The sequence below is a fragment of the Lagopus muta genome, chromosome 6 (genome assembly GCF_023343835.1).
Source record: "Lagopus muta isolate bLagMut1 chromosome 6, bLagMut1 primary, whole genome shotgun sequence".
NCBI lineage: Eukaryota > Metazoa > Chordata > Aves > Galliformes > Phasianidae > Lagopus > Lagopus muta.
In genome coordinates, this window is record NC_064438.1 from 59458646 (window position 1) to 59479242 (window position 20597).

A 20597-nucleotide genomic window follows, 5' to 3' on the forward strand; every position below is an offset into this window, starting at 1 on the left:
AACGTTAGGAGTGGGTAGATTGAGAACCAAAGCAGTTGCCTTTGCACAGCATTTTGTCCATCGCTACTTGCAATGCCGGCCCACAGCAGCCTGTTGGACACAGCAGGGCGGCTCATTCAGTATTGCTGAAGTGCTCGTTAAACAGAACCACAGGCTGGAGTTCCTGAGCTGCCCTGTGGTAAGAGCAGTCACAGGAAGGGATTGAAACAGCAGCAGTGGCTGGCTATTGCCTCTGCTTAAAGCAGAGAATATTTTAAGATCAGTAGGTGAGTAAACTCTAACTCAGCCTGTTACATACCATGTTGTCAGCCCTGCAGAGCACAGCTTCCTGTTAGAAAACAGCACGTGCTGAAGAGTGAAAGGAATTACTGAGTTCTTTGAAGCAACTGGATGGGCTCCTTCTCACACCGATGTCAGTATGCTGTCAGCCCATCGCAGGACAGCGTGCATGTCAAAAAGGGCTGGAATGCACAAAGAACCTCCAAGTGTCTACAACGCTGTTTTTCAGAAGTGTTTGAAATAGAAAAATAAATTTCATTCCTGCTGATTTTATTTGGCACCTGCGGTTCTTACTGAAATCACTACAAAGCATCTGAAAAAGTTACTGCTTGTACCTCAGTGACATCTGCTTCCCTAAGCCCCAGTGCAGCTTCTCCCGAGGGCAATGCAGAGCAGCACTCCCAGAACAATTTCTCCTTGATACAGAAGTCATTGCTGTCGATGACGTCATTTTGTAACCCTTGCACTCATCCTGCTAACGCACCTGCAGATTTTCCACTCTAGGCAAAATAACTTCAACTTCTGCTGCTGGATTTGCTCCAGAGCCTCGGCACAAAATTGCTGCTTCTGTAGTTGGTGCGAGTTACTTCTGCTACGGTAAAATATGCATGAGGCTGGATATTCTTTAAAAGCAAAACTTAACGAAGCAATTATTTAACTAATTGAAATGGTTATATTGACATCTCTATGTAGCAGCTTTACTGCCACTCCATTAAGTCGCACTTTAACATAACGCAATTACTTCTGAAGCAGCACGGTATGGTTGTAGATATGCTTCATGGAATCACAGAAAGGAAAATAATAACAATGAAAGGCTTTATTGAGCCTTTTGGGGGATTTCTTTTTCAGGCAGTTCAGGCTCACAAGAGCTAAGCTAATTAAACATCAACCTTAATACAGAAAATATTTTTAATCAGTTACTTTGATATCAGTAAATGCTATGACAATTTTTTCCATTCTTATCCTGAAGAAAAATCAGTTAGCAAACCAATTAGCTTGTCAGAGATATAAAGCTCTTCTATGAGCATTGGTGTTTTTTTAACATTTTATGAATCTGGGTGTGTATAGATAGATTCTAGAGCCTTTATTTGATATGCTTCTCATCCTTATCTTCACCTTCCCAAGGAAAAAAACAGACAATTGCGTTTTTGAAAATGAAGAATGGGATGGGAAAAATGACAACAATGAATTAATACTGGAGTACATTTTTCTAAAGTATATAAATGGTAATACTTGCTATGGTAACACAGTGCAGGAAAGCAAAAACCATCGTGAGGCTGACTGCTCGCAGTTAGGAGTTACTGATCCTTTTTCCAAACCTTACCAGTGAAACATTCCAACTTTAGCATCTGCATTTCCATATCTTCTTTGTTTGTCCCACACGTCACACCATAGACTGTATGTCAAGTTGTGTCCATCAGAAAGCATGTCGATTCAGCTTTCTGAAGTCAACCTAAATCTTCACATCAGTATCACCACTCCGATTTGGGAAATATTTTAATTACTCATGATAATCATCAATTAGATAAGAATTTCACTGATTCAAAGAAACGGGAGAAGTAGATCAGTATCATTATGTGTGCACAGGGTGCAAGTGCGCGCATACGTCCTCTGCAACAACAGTGTGACCAAGCATCCAGCTTTAACAGTGCACCCCCCATCTGTAGAATATAGAAAATCAGGTAGCATAATACTCTGAAGCGTATAGAGAATATTTGAAGACCCTGGAGAAAGACATGCTATTTGCAAAATGCAAGAAGCACACACTGAGTTATGCCAGAGCGTGCCACCTCGTGAACTGAACTGCTTCAGCAATGTGGGGGCATTCCTGCTGCATTTTCACTGTCACAAGATCCTCACTCAAGATCTTTCTACAACGGTATCTCTTCCATCTCTTATTTGTTTATGTCTATGAACATTGTGACCCCAATTCTTTCTAGCTGCTATTTCCAAGCATCCACTTGAGAATGCTGCCCTTTATCTTCAGATCTTTCCCTGAAGTGAAGCAGGACAGGTGTACAGATGTACAGTCATCAGCTGTGCCTGCAGCCTCATTGAGCATTCACTGCCCAGCAGGAATGGAAGCATGGCTCTGGAGTCAGACTGCTGCCTGACTGCATGCAGCCATGCACTGCAACTGCACTGCCATTTGAACACTAGGAAGGCTGTGTTCAGATAATGCAAGTTAGCCAAATACTACGCGTTTTCATCTGAGGAAAAGCGTGCAGTACTTCCCCAGTTTGTAGTGACTTGTTTTGAAAGCTGTAGTGACTTAAAAACCCTGCACGCTCACAGCCATCCCAGTGGCTCCACACAGTCGGATGCTACATATGAAATGCTGAAATACCTCACTTGAAAGATTCAGCACACACAGGAAAAGCCTCCTAACTGCCATTTCTGAATGTTCTGGGGGTGTATGGGAACTGCTGAGCCACGGTTTCAACCACTGATTGAGCACCTGGGGTAAGGACCTGGTCAGCCATGGGAGCGTGGGTGAAGGCAGTTCAGCTGTGTGAGCAGAAGAGGTGGAGCCTGGCAGCACCTCTCTTAGACTTCATTTAAGGGCTGACTGCTTCTGGGGAAGGAGCTCTGGTTGGAGATCCTTTTCTTGTGGAGTTTTCCTTGTGAGCCGAGGTGTTCAGAGGCAGGTGAGCACTTCTCCTTTTTCTTTGTAACGCTTTTCCATCACACTAGTTCCTTTGTCATTGCACCTGCTTTGTCACTGTTCCACTGTGTTGATTTTTCTGATTGTTACAGTGGGATAAGTGATGACTACTGAGGGTAAAGATGGAAACGGAGACTTGGTGACAACTTGCAGGCAGCATTCCTATCTTGAACCCTATGCAAATAATGGGCACATTCCCCATTTCACAGGAAATGACTTTTGCTATCAACAGAAATGGATGGGCTGTTCCAGCTTTTCTGAGCCCACACAGAGGAACTCATTGATCTGCACACAGACTGCTCCAGCTTGTTTAGTAATGAAATTAGCAGCAATAGAAGCTGAGTCTAAGAGAGCCTGTCTGGGAACGTGTTGTGGACTCTGTGCATGGAGCCACGCTGTGGAGTGCTGCCCTGAGAGCAGCTCTGCTGTTCTGAGGGCTGCTGGGCAGACCGGAGCACCGTGAGGGCAAGATGAGGAATTGTCCCAAAGCCAGCAAGCATACACCTGCAGGCTGCTTATGGATGGTGTGCTCTCACAGGAATCCTGTTACCTCAGCAGGCACTGGAGAACGGATTCTTTTCTTATACCACCAAGCTGTCCTCTTCAACGTGCTTTATTAACGATCTGAACTACATCACCATCCTGCTTAACTGGAGAGAGACTAGGAGAAACCTGAGGCACCATGTGGGTAAAAGAGAATGTTTGGATAAGGTATGTTTGTTCATATTTGTGGATGCTGTGTATCAGTAAAGCTAGTTCTGAAAAAGATGGAAAGGGGATGTGCTGTAGGCCGAGAGCCAGCAAACGTTACCAAGTGAAAGATAATGGTTTGGGTGAGGGTTGGGAACTAGCAAAAAAATTAGTAAAGTTTATTGTCTTTTCACAGCTTTACTCCAGCACCTCAATAGACCTCATTGAAATATGATAGACAGTGGCGGGATCAGGTGACATTATATGAAAATTAAACAAACCACAGGGGCAAGAAATGTTTTTCTATCTTTCTGTAAATGTCCTTGGTAAGGATCAGGTGCTGCTAAATAACATAAAACTCAGCCAGGCAGCTAATATGATCATCACTATTAGCAGAGGAACATGAATTCCAGGAGACAGTGTCAGCTGGAATAACATTTAATTTGTTGTGGGATTGTGAATGGGTTATTAAAAAGAGCAGGATCCTGCTGGATCCAGGATCCTGTTTCCTCTTCCATCTACCATGTTCTGTTCCACCTGCTGGGTGTTTGCTGCTGGACATTACACTTCTGAGTTTGTCAGTCCTTGGAGAATATTGCTCTTCTGCTGAATCTGAGGATGTCTGTAATTACTGACTAACCGTCCCTGGCTGAGGCCTGGGTTCTCACCAGCACAGTTCAAGCTGAAGTTCTGGTCACCTTTCCCTTTGGTCCTGAATGGCGTGGTGCTAGGCTTGACCTGGTGTGAAATCTGAACTGTGGCAGTAAAGCCGATTTTCAAAGGAGGCTCCAACTTTGGGCTGATGCTGACAGCACAAAGTGCCATCATTCTCAGAGTACGTAGACACAATGAGGAAGCAAAATAGAAAACAGGAGTTGGGGCTTGTAGTCCAGTTTAGAGAGAAAGGCATTCTCAAGCACCTTCAGGACACTAGCAGCTCTGATAGTAGTCACTGCTCAGAGCAATTAGTCCTTCTGGGGTTCTCAACAAACTCAGGAATTTGGGAACAGGATGGAGAACTCACTGCTCTAACAAATGGCATTCCTTTCAGCAGCCCCAGATGTACCTCGCCTTTGATTTTCCACATGCAGGAAAGCAGCCTCTCAGGTGCAACTTTGTCTGATCTTGCTTTTTTTGGGATGTTTAAGCATGGGATCTGTCCCTCTCTGTTCTTTGCACGATGTTGTTTCTCACAGCGAAAAGGAGAAAAAGAAGCAGCTCTCTGACATGACGATCCTGAACAAGCAAAAAGGAAGGTCGAAAGCTTTAAGCGAAGAGAAGAGAGGAAAAAAAAAAAAAAAGCTGGAAGCCTGTCGGCATCTTTTCTGCTTCCTTCAAATATGCAGCTTCTCGTGCTGCCCCTAGAGCACTCCTCTTGCCATAGAGGCTTCCGTGTGTTGGCGCAGTCTTTGCGATGTACCGCAGCATTGGGGCATCGTAGTTCTTTGTGGCGCTGGCCTTTGTGGACACGTGCATGGAGCAGTTTTTCTTGTTGTAGACTAGCCCGGTGTAGTTGGGCAAGCTGCTGCCTCAAAGCAAACCTGTAGAGTTCATGGATTCAGTCATCCTCACAGTGTGTGACTGTGCGTCCAGGCAAAGAGAGGAATATCTGCTGTCAGCTTTCCCAGACAGCGCTGCTGGAGGAGAGCAGGCATGTCATGGCACAGGACACAGCCTTGCTGTTGCCTCAGTTTGGATGGTTTCTAGAATTGAGGCTGTTCTCATGTGATGTCCCGTGCTAATTTGCAGATAAACTGTCCCTGCTTTCTGCTCATCCTGTTTCACGTTGGTCCTTTCAGTAATCTAGAAAGGAGGAATTAACTTTGTTCTTGAGGAAGTAACCCATTTTTATTTAGCCCATACTTTGTCTCTCAGGGCGGCACTGTTTTTGATCTAATGCAAAAGCTTCCTAACATTCAGTCCAATCTAAACTCTCTGCTGTCCAGTAACAAGGATTGCCAACAGCCTGTGAGCTCAGCCGTTACAGCCCAGAGGTGGAGCTAACATGGAGACCTCGGGATTTTCAAAAAGGAACGAGAAGGCTGAGAATTGGGGGCTTTGTTCTGACATTTTTACGGGCTGTCCTACTTAAGGATTCTGCCTGTTTCGTTGGTTTGGCTGGAGCTGAGCAGCTCGGTGCTCACGACTTCAGTTCTTTGTGATACAGAGCAGTGCCAACTGCTGCCCAGACCAAACACATGTATTGGTGGAGGAGATTGCTCTATGCATTTTATTTTTTTCTTTAATGCTTTTGAAGTGTGAGAGTGGTATATGCCCTCAAACAGGTAACATCTAAAATAAACTGATTTTCCTTTTTTCCTTGGAGCAGTGCTTCAGAGAAACGTGGATGCTTTCTTCCCTGCCGCTATGTTTCCCATCGCAGAATTCTAGGAAGGCTTCTGTTGTTGACTGCTTACTTTCTTATTTTCAGTACTGAAAGAAACACACCATTCTTTTTATGCTGCCTGTGTAGAATTCCCTTTGTTTCCTTTGTAGTTTTGAGCTGTGCTCTGGAACAGAACATACAGCTAGATCTAGAACAGTTGCCAAAGAGGAGTCTGCGGGCAAATGGTGCTGGATTCCCAGACAGAGGTCATAAAGCTCCTTGCTTCCTTGCGAAGTGTTCCTGTATTATTCTTACATATCTTTGTATGTTACTGCTGTGCTGAGACTTTTATGGCAAATCCATTCTCTGTTTCCCAGAGGTGATGCTGAGAAGCTCGCCTCACAATGACTTATGCAGACCTCTCGTTTCATGTTAATGCTTCCTTTGGGTCCAAAGAAGACCAACTCCTTGAAACCGTGCCTGGGAATCCCACTGTTGTTCAAATGGTTGAGCTGTGGTGCTGTGGTCAGAACGCCCTGCCGCAGATCCTGGCACTGGTTGTGAATGGAAGAATTGACAGCAAATCACTCGATATCAAAATTGATCCGGTGGATATTTACAAGCCTCGGGCGACCCAGGTGGGATATCAGAGTTGTGAGGCCAGGTACTGAAGTTGTTACTGCTATGTTTCTTCTAAGAGTTGCTCGGCTGTTTTGCATTGCTCTGTTAATCGTTCCAAGCCAGCCTTGGCTTCGCTGCGCTTTTTCATCACCTCAGACGCTGGCTAAAAAAAAAAAAAAGAATAAGAGAAAGCAAGACAACATCATTTTGTTGGTTATTTACCTATTTACAGATATTCATAACATCTTAGCGCAGATTTGGTGGGTTTGCCGAAGTTTTTCTTCGTCTTATTTAGTTCACATTATTGTCTGTTTCCCCCCAATCCTCCCCCCAATCCAACTTTGCGCTTTTCCTCTGCCCTCATGAGAAAGAGAGAACAGAGCGCCAGAAACTGTGGCGCAGCTGCGCGTCAATCGGGTCGCAGTTGTTTCCGCGGTCTCTGCCGCCCTCACGTGGCCAATAGGTGGAATTGTGGCCATGTACGTTTGGTGCCGCAGGACGCATGCGCGCAGGCACACGGAAGTGGTGTACGGACGTTCTCGTCGCTCTGCGCAGCAAATCCGCCGAACTTTGTTATACCTAGTCCTCTAAGTGGTAGTGCGCATGTGCCAAAGACTTTTAAAGAAGGATCAGTTTCTACGAAACCCTGCGGTGCGGGTGAGCAGCCAATTCCTGGACCACTGGCACAGAAATGCTTTCCTCTCGTCTAGACTGTGCTTCTTGTTTATTTTCTTGAGCAGTCTGACGAGCTGCCTCTACAGCAAACTATTCTGGCTCCCAGCGGACCTTGCGCCCGGTGCATGCATAATAAGGAGTCAAAAACAACGCATGCGTAGGTGCGTACACGAAAATGCGCATGCGAAGTAATCTCTGCGCATTGCCGCATGCGCAATGCTTTCCAGAGACTTGCACATGCGCAGTGCTGTGCCAAGAGAAGCGCATGCGCACAGTAGTGCCGCGACAGGCGCATGCGTGGTGCCGTACCGGGACTGGCGCATGCGTAGTGAGGTTTTGAGGCTGGAACATGCGCAGTGCGTTCCAGACAATGGCACATGCGCAATATGCTGCCAAGATCGGCACATGCGTAGTGCGGCCTTCAGATTCGCACATGCGCACTGCGCCACCGAGAGTGACGCTTGCGGATTGTGTTGTAGAATCCCGGGCATGCGCAGTGCACTGGCAGGACCGGCGCATGCGCAGTACGGTGTCAAGAGTTGCTCATGCGTAGTGAAGTGCCATTACTGGTGCGTGCGTAATCCTAGACTGCCAATCTCCGAGCTGCTCCTTTCCACTGCCGCTGAGAGGGCTTTTAAACGGCTGGGGGACGGTGCAGGGCTGGGGCGGGAAGGGGACGTCTGCTAGTTCATCGTGGCGGCGAGCAAATTGGATGCCACGAGGAGCTGAGGGGCAGCTGTGAGCCGAACCGGTCCGATCCCGGGTGGGTTCGGGCATAAAAAGGCGGAAATAGACGACGGGCATCCCGGATTAGATGGGGAAGAATATTGCTAAGCTGGCGGTCCAAGAATCGACTGCTTGCCTGTACGGGCGCACGTACGCTATTACCTGGAGGACTGATCACCATAGAGAGCGGCGGATTAGCTGCGCAGAGCGGTTAAAACGCCAGTTCCGGATTTGTAGGCGCATGCGTTATGCTGCTGGCGGGACTCGGTGGCAGATAGCAGCAGTTCCGCGCATTGGCCACGAGGTGGCAGCAGAGACCGCGGAAAGAGCTCTGGCGGCATTGACGGGGACCCGCGACGCTGTCCTCGGCGATCCGTTCGGTCTTGTGATGACGGGGGAAGAACACGAAGTTAGAAGCAGGGGGAAAAGACAAAGAAAACAGAGGGAAATTACTCCAGACCCTGGAAAGCCGTGCTAAGTGCTTATGAATATCTGTTTAAAAAAAAAAAGAAAAAAAATTTGTTTTTGTCAGTATGTGTTGCATTGTTTTTAAATATTCACATACCAAAACGTAACTGCCCAGCAAATTTAATGATAACGAAATAAAGCACATTGGCAGAAGGCACAGGGCCGTATTAATGCTTGCTCAACCTCTGTCTTGTTCATATTTTAATGTATTTGTTTCCATGGGCCTTTCTTCAACTCCAGGTTTCATTTTCGGCTTTTTATTCTTTTCAATTCCATAAAATGGGTAGTTTTAGGCCCTAGCAGGTCTATGCAGGCAGAGACAAAGTTGCAGTTTTGATATTCGTGGGGATCTTTACATCCTTTCCACAAAGATTGACAAAACCTAAGTTTCCGCAGTTCTCCACCTATGTTTACAGATGGAAAAAATTAATTCCCCTGCAGAGAAAGAATTGATGTCACAGCTGCCATTGTCACAGCTGCAAGATGGCCTGAGAGTTGTGCAGGTCCATCAGGCTCAGCTGCAGCTTTCCATTTACCCTTCTCTGGTCCTCCTGCAGCTGGACAGATCGCCCACAAGGGCATGGGGTACGCAGACCCTCCCCGGCCAGCTGCAGCAGTCACTCCTGCCAGCACTCCCTTTCCCCCCGACCATTCCCATTTCGCAGGCTGGAGCCCTGTGTGGCAGAGGAGAGGAGAGGTGCAGGCAGAAGGAAAACAGGGTGCTGGGATTCCTCCAGCTCGCTGCCAGCTGTCTTCTCTGACATTTTTGGGGTGGGCAGGGGACTGTGGGAGCACCCTCGAAGTGCTGGGCAGGAGGGAAGGAATTAAAGATGCAGCTGCAGGCAGCAGGCTCTGAGCTGAAGCAGTGCGGCCGGGCACTGTACAGCTCACAGTCTGGGCACACAGAGGAAATTTGTCCAGCTGAGGGCTGCAGGGCTGTCCTTACCAAGCCCCATCCTACAGGTCTGCATGGACTGCACCAGTTGCTCGAGTTCTTCCCACTGCAGGAGCTCAGAAGCAACAGCAACCCTGGCCCGAGTAGGTAATGACAACACGCACACACAAATACACCCGATACAGAATCTGGCATACTACAGTCCTCCCAGAGCTTGTTGCTGCTTTTTAGGCTGCTCTACAGCTATTCTGTCCATTCCCCTTCATTCCCCTATGTCTTGCCCCCTTTCTTCGCCCATTCCTTTTTCAGGTTTTCTCCTTTCTTTCCTCACTTCCTTCCCCATGCCTTTTGCCTGCAGTGGCCCCATGTTCTGCTGCTCTTCTCAGCTGACGATCCTTAAACCACACTTTTCAAAGACATGGGATCAGACTGCATACTATCACTGATTTTAAAACAGCCAAAGAAGTACAGTATTACGTATGGATAACAAACTCCTACCTGCTGGAAGACCAATATCAGCTCCTCATCCTGGAGCATCACCATCGCCCCCAGGTTAGGCTGGCACTGCTCATCTGCCCCGCAGTGCTGCTTGAATGGCACTGGCACCTCCTGGCACAGCCTGCCACCTCCCTCTGTCACATCTACATGTCACCTCCTCTCACTGCTGTAGTTCTGACCCCACACATCAAACCCATGTCCCCCCATGTCCTCACGTGTCCCTGTGTCCCCATATGCCCTCTCATGTCCCCTCAAGTCCCCCCATGTCCCCTGCCCCGCTTTGCTCCTTGCTGATGTCACTGTGGGGTTGAGGATGGGGACAGGGATGCCTGTGGGATGCGTGGAGCCCTGGGACGAGTTGATGGCCATGTGCAGTGGGGTGATGGTGCCCTCGGCGCACAGTTGTGACATTGGGGGGCGGGGGGGGGTAGTGCCCTGCAAGTGGGGGTCATTGCCCCCAGAATGGGGCTCGTGCCCCACGCACATGGGCAAGTTGTACGGGCAGTGCTTTCTGGAGATGATCTGTCTTTTCTCCAGATCTGCAGCGACTTCAGCAATCCCGCGTCGAGCCACAGCAGCAATGGGGCACTGCAGCACGTCAGGGATCTCTGACTCGAGGAGCACAGGGCTGCACGAAGGACGCACTGCAGCCTCCCTGTTTCTGTGGGGTTTGGATTGCTGTTGGAGCCCAAAGGCCACACGCTGCCATACAGGCAGGTGCCAGGTTCACCCCTGAGGACACCAAACCCTCCAATAATGTCACAGCGGCCTTTAATTGCTGTGTGAGGAGATGACGTGCGTTTCTCCCTGGGGAGCCGTAAGCTGAGCCTGGCAGCTGGGCAGCCAGCACTCGCTCCATTGACGCCACTCATCTCAGCTCTTGTGCTGCATGTGCAGCTTCTCAGCACCTCGCTGTATCAGCACTGAAATCTGTGCTCCCCTATCTATTAGAAATGTCACCAATTGCCATTGAGGACAGACTGGAAGCAAAATACGTGGGCCATCCTAGCTCACCCATCAATAAAGCTCCCCTTGCCAGACAGGCAGACCCAATTGGCTGCTGGGTTTTTTTTTTTGTTTTTTTTTTTTGTTTGTTTGTTTTTTTCCTTCATGCCTTTATGGGAACTTTGAGATCACAGCCTGAAGCAGTGATGGAGCACCTGGTGAGGGGTGCAGCCCTGCCTGCACAGGTGGAAGCAACGCAGCTGTGGGAGCAGATGGGGCTGAGCCTGGCTCAAGCCCTCCCTCACCTCATCTGAGAGCTGGCAGGCCCACAGGCAGTGTCTCTTCTTAGTAACTCCCTCCCCCATGGGTGGTTGGGGGGCTCTGGTTCTTGGAAAGAGGTAAGCAATTCTTTCTTCATTGTAGGGTTTTGGTCTTTCCCTTCCTGTGGGGATCCTAAGCTGGTTTAGAGTAACTCTATCTGCTTTGCCTGTCTTTATGATGCCCTTCAATTGTTTCCTGCGGGAAGTGAAGGGGGTATCTCCCTTTCTCTGAACTGGTAAAGCAGGGACTGATGTTCGTTCCTTTCTTTTGCTCTTATCTCATTTCTGGAATGCACCAATCAGCCCCAAGGTAACGCTGGTTGGCTGACTGTGAATTGCAACTCTGGAAATGCCTGGAGCTGATGCTCTTTTCCATAAAGGGATTCTGTGTTCTCCAGATCTTTGCGGCTCTTTTTAAACTCAATACTTCTCATGAAGTCTCTGTTCCCTCTTTTGTGGGCACGTAATTAAATTATGTTCTGTGTCTCTTTGGATCTCGTTCTGTTTTGCAGCTCAATGGGATTTAATGGTTTCTGGGGCTCCTCTAGTTAGTGGTTTAAGCACTGTGAAATCTGTGGAGCAGGCAATGGAGCCCCTCATGAGCTCCCTGTTCATGCATCACTTGTATGCAGGTGGGTTTTGTGATGGCTGTTGGAAGCTCACTTACAGATGGAGTGGGGGTCACAAGGGGCTCCCTGGGGTCTGTTCTTCCAGCCCAATAAGCGATGTGACTGGTGATAGAGTGTGGTGCATCCATCAGGCTGGGACCTGAGCTTAAGAAAATCTCTGGGCCCCTGCGGCCCTTTTCTTCATCCTCACTTAGTGAGGATCTCGTTCTGTTTTGCAGCTCAATGGGATTTAATGGTTTCTGGGGCTCCTCTAGTTAGTGGTTTAAGCACTGTGAAATCTGTGGAGTCCTTCCACCCCCTGACTCCCATTCAATAGCTAGCTCTGCAGCTATGGGACCCAGCAGTGTGATGAAACAAGGCCTCTGGTCTGCTGATGTATGGGAACTACTGAGTCACAGCCTGAACCTCTGATTGATCACCTGAGGCGAGCCATGAGCCAGCCAGAGGAGCACAGGTGAAGGCAATTCAGCTCTGCTGCCGGAAGGGGTGGAGCCAGGCTCCCCCCCTCCTAGACCTGTTTAAGAGCTGGCTCCCAGTGGGGGATGATCTCTTCTGGAGATCACCTCTTCTGGTGTTTTGTAGGTGAGCCCAGCATAAGGGTAAGCCTTTCATTTATTCTCTGTTGTTATCATTGTCCACTTTGCCTAACTCTCTTGATTATATTGTGATTGTAACATCTTGATATCCATTGATTATACAGCTGAATACTGGGACTGCCATGGACAGGCTCTGTGGCTGATGTGGATCTTTCTGGTTGGACTGCTTGGTGAGTGTCCCCAGAGCTGCTGAGCACTCAGGCCTCCCTGCCTGCCCTGATTGCTCATCAGGCCATCAACATCCTTTGTGTTGCCATTCCTCATGGCATCAGCTGTCTCATACCATAGAGACATACCATCTCACACCATAGACTCCTTGGAGTCAGAAGGAACCATTTGTGATGATCTAGTCCGACTCCCCACAAGGAACAGGGATGTTCACAGCTAGATCAGAGCCCGATCCAACCTCATCTCGGAAGGGACAGGGCATCCAGCACATCTCTGGGCAACCTGTTCCACTGCCTCACCACCCTTACTGTAGAAGATATTTTCCTTATATCTAACCTAATTTTTCTCTTGTTCTTTCCTTTTGCTCCAATTTAAGTATCGAAAGGCTGTTACCAGGTCACCTCAGAGCCTTCGCTTCTCCGGGCTGAACAGCCCCAGCTCTCTCAGCCTGTCCTTGGAGGAGAGCTGTTTGATCCCTTGGTTCTTTTTTTTTTTTTTTTTTTGTGGCCATCCTCTGATGTGATCCAACAGGTCCATGTCTCTTCTGCACTGAGGACTCTACATTCTGACCCAATCTCTAGATGTGGGATTGTGCAGAAAATGGACTCAGATAAGGGAAGCCTCTTCACAAGTCCTACAGGAGCTGATGAGAACTTCAGAAATGAAGTGGGAGCTCCATACTCCGTGGCACCCTCCTTCTTCAGGGAAAGTAGAATGAATCAATCAGATGCTGAAGAAGCACTTGTCAAAATTGGTTTCAGAGACCAAATTACCATGGACAAAGTGTTTGCCTGTAGCCCTTGTCAGAATACGAACCACTCACAGAAAAGGCTTAGGAGTATCACCACACAAAGTGCTGTTTGGGTGGCCGTACTTGGGAATGGTGAGATGCCCGCTCTTGAAACCAAGGGTAAGTTTCTCCAGAACTGTGTACTCGGGTTGTCTGCTGCTCTGTTATCCGTTAAGGAATGTGGACTGTTGGCTCAAACTCCACCTCTGGAATTTCCAGTGCACTCATCCCGTGTTGGAGGCTGGTCCTAATACGTGCCTGGAAGGAATCAAGGCTTCAGCCCGAGTGGGATGGAATGGACCATTTCAGGTACTGCAGTGGGTGTCATCTTCCTTGACTTCAGCAATGTTTTGTTACAGTCTCCTGTGACATCCTGGTAATGAAGCTGAGAAAGTGTGGGATAGATGAGTGGATGATGAGGTGGGCTGAGAACTGGTTTACTGGCTGAGCTCAGTGGTGGTGATCGGCGGCGCAGAGTGCGGCTGGAGAGCTGTGAGCGGCGGTGCTCCCGGGGGTTGGTGCTGGGTCTGGTTGTGAAGGGGAGATTGTGTTGTTGCTGTAGAAGCTTTGAGTATTTTCTGTATGTAGTACTGGCTTTACTGAACTTACAGCCCTCTTGTGGAAGAGCTGTTTGCCTTCCACTAAGAAAGTTGCTGAGCAGAGTTAAAAAGTTAAAGATTCGGGGTGTTCTGATTGGGGTGGAATTGAGCCAGGCACAAAATAAGGCAAATATGCAGGGTGGAGAGAGAGAGGGAGCTCGGCACAGGACAGAACAAATGTGCTCACTCTTGGAAATACGGCCCTCGTATCTCCATGGAGAAGTAGAAAACATACCAAAAAGAGCAGGTTGGTAATGGACCTTATATGGAACTACATCATAGCAACAGTGTCGGGGAGATTGTGAGCCTAGACGCTCAACCAGTGAGCGCCAGGAGAGCATTGCCTGCGTCGGGCTCAGAGTACAGAACAGGATGAATTTCACTGACCGATGTGCAATTTTTCCCATATTAACAGGGAGCATGTGCCTGTTATTGAAATAACGAATAAACTTTGCTGCTATCACTAAGATCCTTGCCTAAGCTGAAATTGGTGACTTTGAGTGTTTCTCACAAGGTCTTGTTCAATATCTTTGTCAATGACCTTGATGAGGGGATATGTTCACCCTTAGCAAGTGCACTGATGAGACAAAGCTGGGAGAGAAGTGGTTGGCACGCCAAGAGGCTGTGCTGCCATTCAGCAAGATCTGGACAGGATGGAGAGCTGGGCAGAAACAAACCAGGTGAGGTGGAACAAAAGCAAGTGTAGAGTCTTGCACCTGGGAAGGAATAACTGCAAATATCAGTAAGCTTAGGATGTGACCGGCTGGAGAGGAGCTCTGCAGAGAAGGACCTGGGGGTGCTGGTGGACAACAGATTGGCCGTGAGCCGGCAGTGTGTCCTGCTGGCCAAGAAGACCAATGGCATCCTGGGGTGCTTTAAAAGGAGCGCGGCCAGCAGAGCAAGGGAGGTGATCCCCCCTCTCTGCTCTGCCCTGGTCAGGCCTCACCTGCAGTACTGCATCCAGTTCTGGGCTCCCTTCCTGGTACAGAAATGACAAGGATCTCCTGGAGAGAGTCCAACAGAAGGCCAGGAAGGTGATAAAGGGCCTGGAGCATCTCCTCAGTATGGAAAGGCTGGGGGACCTGAGTCTGTTCAGCCTTGAGGAAAGAAGACTGAGAGCAGATCTGATTAATGCTTATTATTTGTTAAGTGTGGGAGTCCAAAGGACACGGCCAACCTCTTGTCAGTGATCTGTGGGGACAGGAGAAGGGGAAATGGCCACAAACTGCAGCACAGGAAGTTCTGCACCAAAATGCAAAGGATCTTCTTCACGGCGAGGATGATGGAGCGCTGGAACAGGCTGCCCAGGGAGGCTGTGGCTTCTCCTTGTCTGGAGATATTGGATACTGGACGCCCACCTGCGCAGCCTGCTGTAGGGAGCCCGTTTTGCAGGGACTTTAGACTCAATGATCACTGGGGGTCCCCTGCAACCCCAATTCTGTGGTTCTGTAATTTTAATCTTTGCTTCTTGTAGCGATGCAGTGTTTCAGAAGGGAGAAAAGCACGGCAGGCGTAAACTGGATTTCTGTGGTTGGTAAAGCTGTGCTGAGAAGTGGGCTGACACTTGGACCTGGAAATGTGTCTGCAGACTCTGCACCCAGAGGAATGACTTTTCCCTGCAGGTTGGGTTTGTCTAAGGTAGGTCACTGCTAGGTGAGCTTCTGCTTTAAAACATCAAGTTGTACAAATAAGGAAACTTCAAAAGCAAGATTGCCAATTCTTTTTTACATAGGTGATTTTTTCACGAGGAAAGATTTGAAATGCTGTTTGCTAATGGAAGATGGAGTGAGGAAAATCAAGTGAAAGGCACGCTGTGCATAGCCAGCACATAGCATCTGCACCGCTCTCCCCCTGCACAAAGGAGGAGCAGCTCAGCAAGCCTGGCCTGAGCCATGGAAGGGAGCACACAAACATCTGGACCAACCCCAGCGGAGCTGCTTCTGCAGGTTAGTTGTCTTCCGCTGTGTGTCTGCCATCCTGTTGCTCTGGGGTAGATTTGTTCATGTTCAGCTCATGGATCTGAGGTCTGAGTTTAAGGCTGTGGGCATCGTCCAGGAATTGGGGTAGGGTACGAGGCAAGGAAAACTGGGGTAAGAGGATGAGGTTTAGGACCAGGAACCTCTTCCATCACTATTAGCTCTTGCTGTTCCATTTTGGCTTAGGAATCCATGTGGGTGGCCCTGCTAGGCAGGGGGGTTGGAACTACATGATCCTTGGGGTCCCTTCCAACCCGGGTGATTCTGTGATTCTGTGTGATTCTGTGGGTTTTTTAATGAAGAACAGACTCGTTGTGCAGCTTGTGAGTGAATTCATTCACGCCTGTTAATTGACGTTCTTCTCTACATGGAGCTGCAATTGCAATGGATGCTTGTGGTCTGATGTGCAGGCCCCTCTGATGTGCTCAGATGAGCCAAGTTTGCAAGGCCTGGCTCTCGGTTGGTGAGTTGTGCCCAAGGTCAGAGAGTTGACTCTTGTCGGCTTTGAGATGCATCTTCCAGTTGCACGCTGTGTTCTTCCTGTTGCGTTGAGCTCTTGAGCTCCAGCCCTAAGTGAGGATGCAAGCGCTACCGCAGAAGGGATGGTTGAGATGGGAAGTGCAGTGCAAAGGGCTGGAGACAGCAGGAGCAGAGATGTGATCATCCCCCTGTACTCAGCTCTGGTGAGTCCTCCCCTTGAGTGCTGTGTTCAGTTCTGGGTCCCTGACTACAAGAAGGACACTGAGTCCCCGAGATATTGCCAGAGAAGAGCAGTGAAGCTGTGAGGAGTGTAGAGCACCAGTCTCATGGGGAGCGGCTGGCTGAGAGAACTGGGATTATTTAGCCTGGAGAAGAGGAGGCTCAGGGCAGACCTCATCCCTCTCTACAATGAGCTGAATAGAGATCATGTCGAGGTGGGGGTCGTCCTCTTCTCCCGTGTAAGTAGCGATAGGACTGGGGGGAACGGCCTCAAGTTGCACGGGGGGAGATTGAGGCTGAATGTTAAGAAACACTTCTCCAAGGAGTGCCCAGGGAGGTGATGGAGTTATTGTCCCTGCAGGTGTTCAAGAAACGTTAGATGTGGCAGTGAGGGACGTGGCTTAGTGGGGAATATTGGTGGTAGGTGGACGGTTGGACTGGATGATCTTGGAGATCTTTTGCAAGCTTGCTAATTCTATGATTCTGTGAAAGGCATCTGCTGGGCGAGTGCTTTGGTGGGTGAGCATCAGGCTGCTGGACAGCAGGCAGCTGTTGTCTGTGCAGACAGCCACATCCATGGGGAGTGGAGGCTTTTTCACCTTAGCCTTGTCTTTCATGTCTCACGTGCAGTAAGTCCTGTTGTTACACACAGCATCTTGGGGGCAACCTTGATTTCTGCAGCCCCGAGCTTTGTGGCACGAGAGCTCTCGGCCATGCTTCTCCCTGTGATGTGTGACCGTATGGAAGGCCTCGCAGAAGCCTGGGTAGGTGATGGCAGTCGCTCCTCCTTTCCCCAGCGATGCTGGAAATAGCGTGGAACGGGACGGGGGGACATCCCAGCCGTGGGTTCCTCTCAGCAGGACTGAGCGGCTGTTCTGATCCTCGTGTTTGAACTTGAGGGAATCTGATGCTGAGTAGAGAAATGAGGGGCTTGTTCATAAAGAAGAAAAGACTGTGTCGCATCTTGTGGTGCAGGATGTTCTCCGAACTGCTGCTAACAGTGCCCAGGATGCTCCCTTTTTGATGGGGAGAGGTTTAGCAGGGATTTCTTAAATGAAAATAGTTTGTCGTGTAATTTCCTTTTCATCGACCTTTCATGCTACTTCTTGATAAGTTATCTTTGGTTTATGAATCAATATTTATTACTGAAGAGAATTGAAGAGAATACGTATGCACCCTGCGCCTTCATCTGCACCAAGAATCTTCTGAACATCTTTGCACTGTTTCTTTTTGGCCCTGAGATGAAGCTGTGTGCAATATGGGCTTGGATGCATTTTCAGTCAGGTGCAGGACACGTAACGCTCATCTGAGTTGTCACGCTGACAAGAACAACACAGTAGCAAATTTTACAGGGTTGCGTGCTTTACTTTACTTTTTTTTTTTTTTTTTTTTTCCCCTCCAGTCATAACCATGGAACCACAGAAGTGTTACCCAGGCAGAAGGAGCCTTTGTCACCTGGACTTCCTACCAACGACACAGGCAGTGGAAGTCAGCATCCCAAGCATCCATGAAACCCCTGCACAGGACTGGTGAGAGTTACCCTGGCGCCGTCCTTTGGCAATCTCAGGTCTCTCTGTAAGCTCCCAAGCTGTGTCGTAACTCCTCCCTTGGTGCTGACTCAGCTCTCCCAGTCTTTTGTGTGGGAGAGCTGGAGTTGAACTCCTTCCTGCTTCCTGCCTCTGTCCTCCCTGCTTTGCCCATGGCCCACTGAGCCTCCATCCTTGTTAGGTGTCTTGAATTACTGAGTTGCTTAAGGATTGGGTGGACCAATTGAATTCTTAGCGATGTCTCTAGGTCCACGTGTGCACAAATGCACACTCTGATACAGTCAGTGTAATGATGAACACACGCCTTGTTTCCTTTAGCCCGTATTTTTAGTTCAGGAGAACAGATTTCTGGAATGATGTTCAGCTTAGCACCACAATCCCCTTGCCGCCCCCCATTGCAGTCACTCACGAGGGCTTGAGATCCACAGGGAGGAAGTATTGCCGATAATTACAATCCATGGTTTTAAAACTGATCTAATCTATGGTGTATGATATGAATGGTCCTGGTGAATGATGTGGTTAGGCATCCCAGCAATTTTCAACAGGAATACTTCAAGGCAGCTTTTCAAGGTTTCTTTGAGAGCTCTCCAAGTCTCCAGGAATTTTAAGCGCCAAGGTTTCTTAGCCTTCCGAATGGCAGTGTTTCTATCTAAGCTGGCAGCCTTTAAGCCCAAACCCAAACCGAAGCTTGCTCATCTCAGTGGAGGTACCTTAGCTATATTCTAATGGTGTGTGCAAAATAAGTTTCACGTTCACGAGTCCTTTCTGACTCACTACGTGTTTGATTGCACAGGAAGAAAAGCTTGATGTCTGTGCAAAGGGAGACGTACACCGCACTTGCGCTGCCTGGACGATGTGGAAACTGGAAATTCTGGGGTGTGCTGAAGCATGCCCTCTCAGGTCAGTCTAAGCATACATAGAGTTGACCTGTCCAACAAAACAGGGAATAGACAGTTAAACCCATTCTGTTGGGAAATACTCTGTCCTTCTAAGTACCTTTAGAACGTGAGTTTCTTCAATTAATTACTCAACTCATTTGCTTTTCCTGAATGATCCTAAGTTCTTTTCTCAGGCTACATCTGCACTCTGCTCAGTCCAAGGAGAATCCCTGCCCGCAGATGCAATGACACAGCATGGCTCACAACCTCATTTGTCATTGCTTACTCTTATGGTAGCTGCCATCCATGTCCACCCTGCGTATTCTTAGAGCTCTTCTGGAGTCCATGGGGCAGACTTATGGTTGAACTGAAGGGAATTTTTTCATATTGCTCTAGCTCCAGATGATTATCCCTAGTATCATTATATTATAAAAAAAAAGGCGTTTTGAAGTAGTGTGATATATATTCTGTGCCTCAGAATGTGGCACGTGTGGCATGAGAGAGTTTTGAGGCCACGAGGACTGCCCAGACAGCGTGAGAACTGTAAGGGCAGAGAGCTATAGGTGATGCAGCGCTGTTTGTGGCACCCGCAGGAAGCGGTAGCTGGAACAAAATATGGCCAGAAGAGTGATCAGATTGTGTTTGGTAAGGAACTATTTCATTAGTTGTAGAACTTTGACAAAATGTATATTCAGGATGATGATCAGCGTGCCAGGTGCTGGGACCATGCCGAAAGAGAAATGGTGTGAAAACGTCGGTGCAATTTGCAATATATCCCCTTCCACAAAGCCCTCAGATCCATGCTGCAACTGCATCCAAAGCAACCCAGAGCCCTGTGCTTGTTGTACCCGGAGCTATCGGTGCCAGGAGTTGCTGCTGTGTTTGCAAGGACGTTGTGTCAGCAGTGTGCCGTCAGTGGGGTTGTTTGATGACAATGAAACAGCTGAATGGTGTACCTCAAGACTAAGAAAAAAGATGGTAGTGGTGACTGTGTGTCTAGGTATAGATAGCTTGATAGAGATCTATAGGACTCCAGTGTGGATTGTACATAGGCCCTGCGCTGCAAGGTACACTGTTGGGAAGCAATGTCCATCTGCCCGAGGGCAGGAAGGCCCTGCAGAGGGACGGCCTGAGGCCAGTCGTACCAGGCTGCACAGCTGAGGCCAGTCGTAGGAGGCTGCACAGGAGCAAGCGCTGGGTCCTGCGCTGTGGTCATGACAACCGCATGGCAGCTTCTGCAGGATTGGGCTGAGGTAGAATTCCAACCGCCCGCTGATTCTAGAATGTTGGGTGCTGTGTTGGAATCTTCTGGTCCTGTGACATGGTCTTGCCTCCCCACCCTGTTGTCATGGCGGAGCAGCCTGGTGGCCCTTAGTGATGTCACAAGCGGCTGGAATGAGGGGAGGAGCAGTGCGTGCTGCGTCCCTTCATTGGAGCGCTTGAGCTCTGCGTGAGTAGCTCGCTTGTTGCCCTTGTGCAGCGACTGAGTGCCTTCGTTTTCACCCCTTGTGTCTTGTGCAGCATCTTGTAGGTAAGCTGAGACAGGGCGTGGGATAGAGGGATGGGATGTGAGCTGTTGAGAACTGCTGGCTGGTGGAGCTCCTAGC

The 20597-nt window shown here is 48.8% G+C and overlaps 1 long non-coding RNA gene across 1 annotated transcript; it reads left to right on the plus strand.

Annotated features, from left to right (window-relative positions):
• The first annotated feature begins 12940 nt into the window (after window positions 1-12940).
• LOC125695172 (uncharacterized) lies at window positions 12941-15830 on the plus strand. The gene is made up of 4 exons (XR_007377840.1): window positions 12941-13411; window positions 13511-13600; window positions 15365-15528; window positions 15623-15830. It is a non-coding gene; the product is annotated as an uncharacterized LOC125695172 (long non-coding RNA).
• The last annotated feature ends 4767 nt before the right edge of the window (window positions 15831-20597 follow it).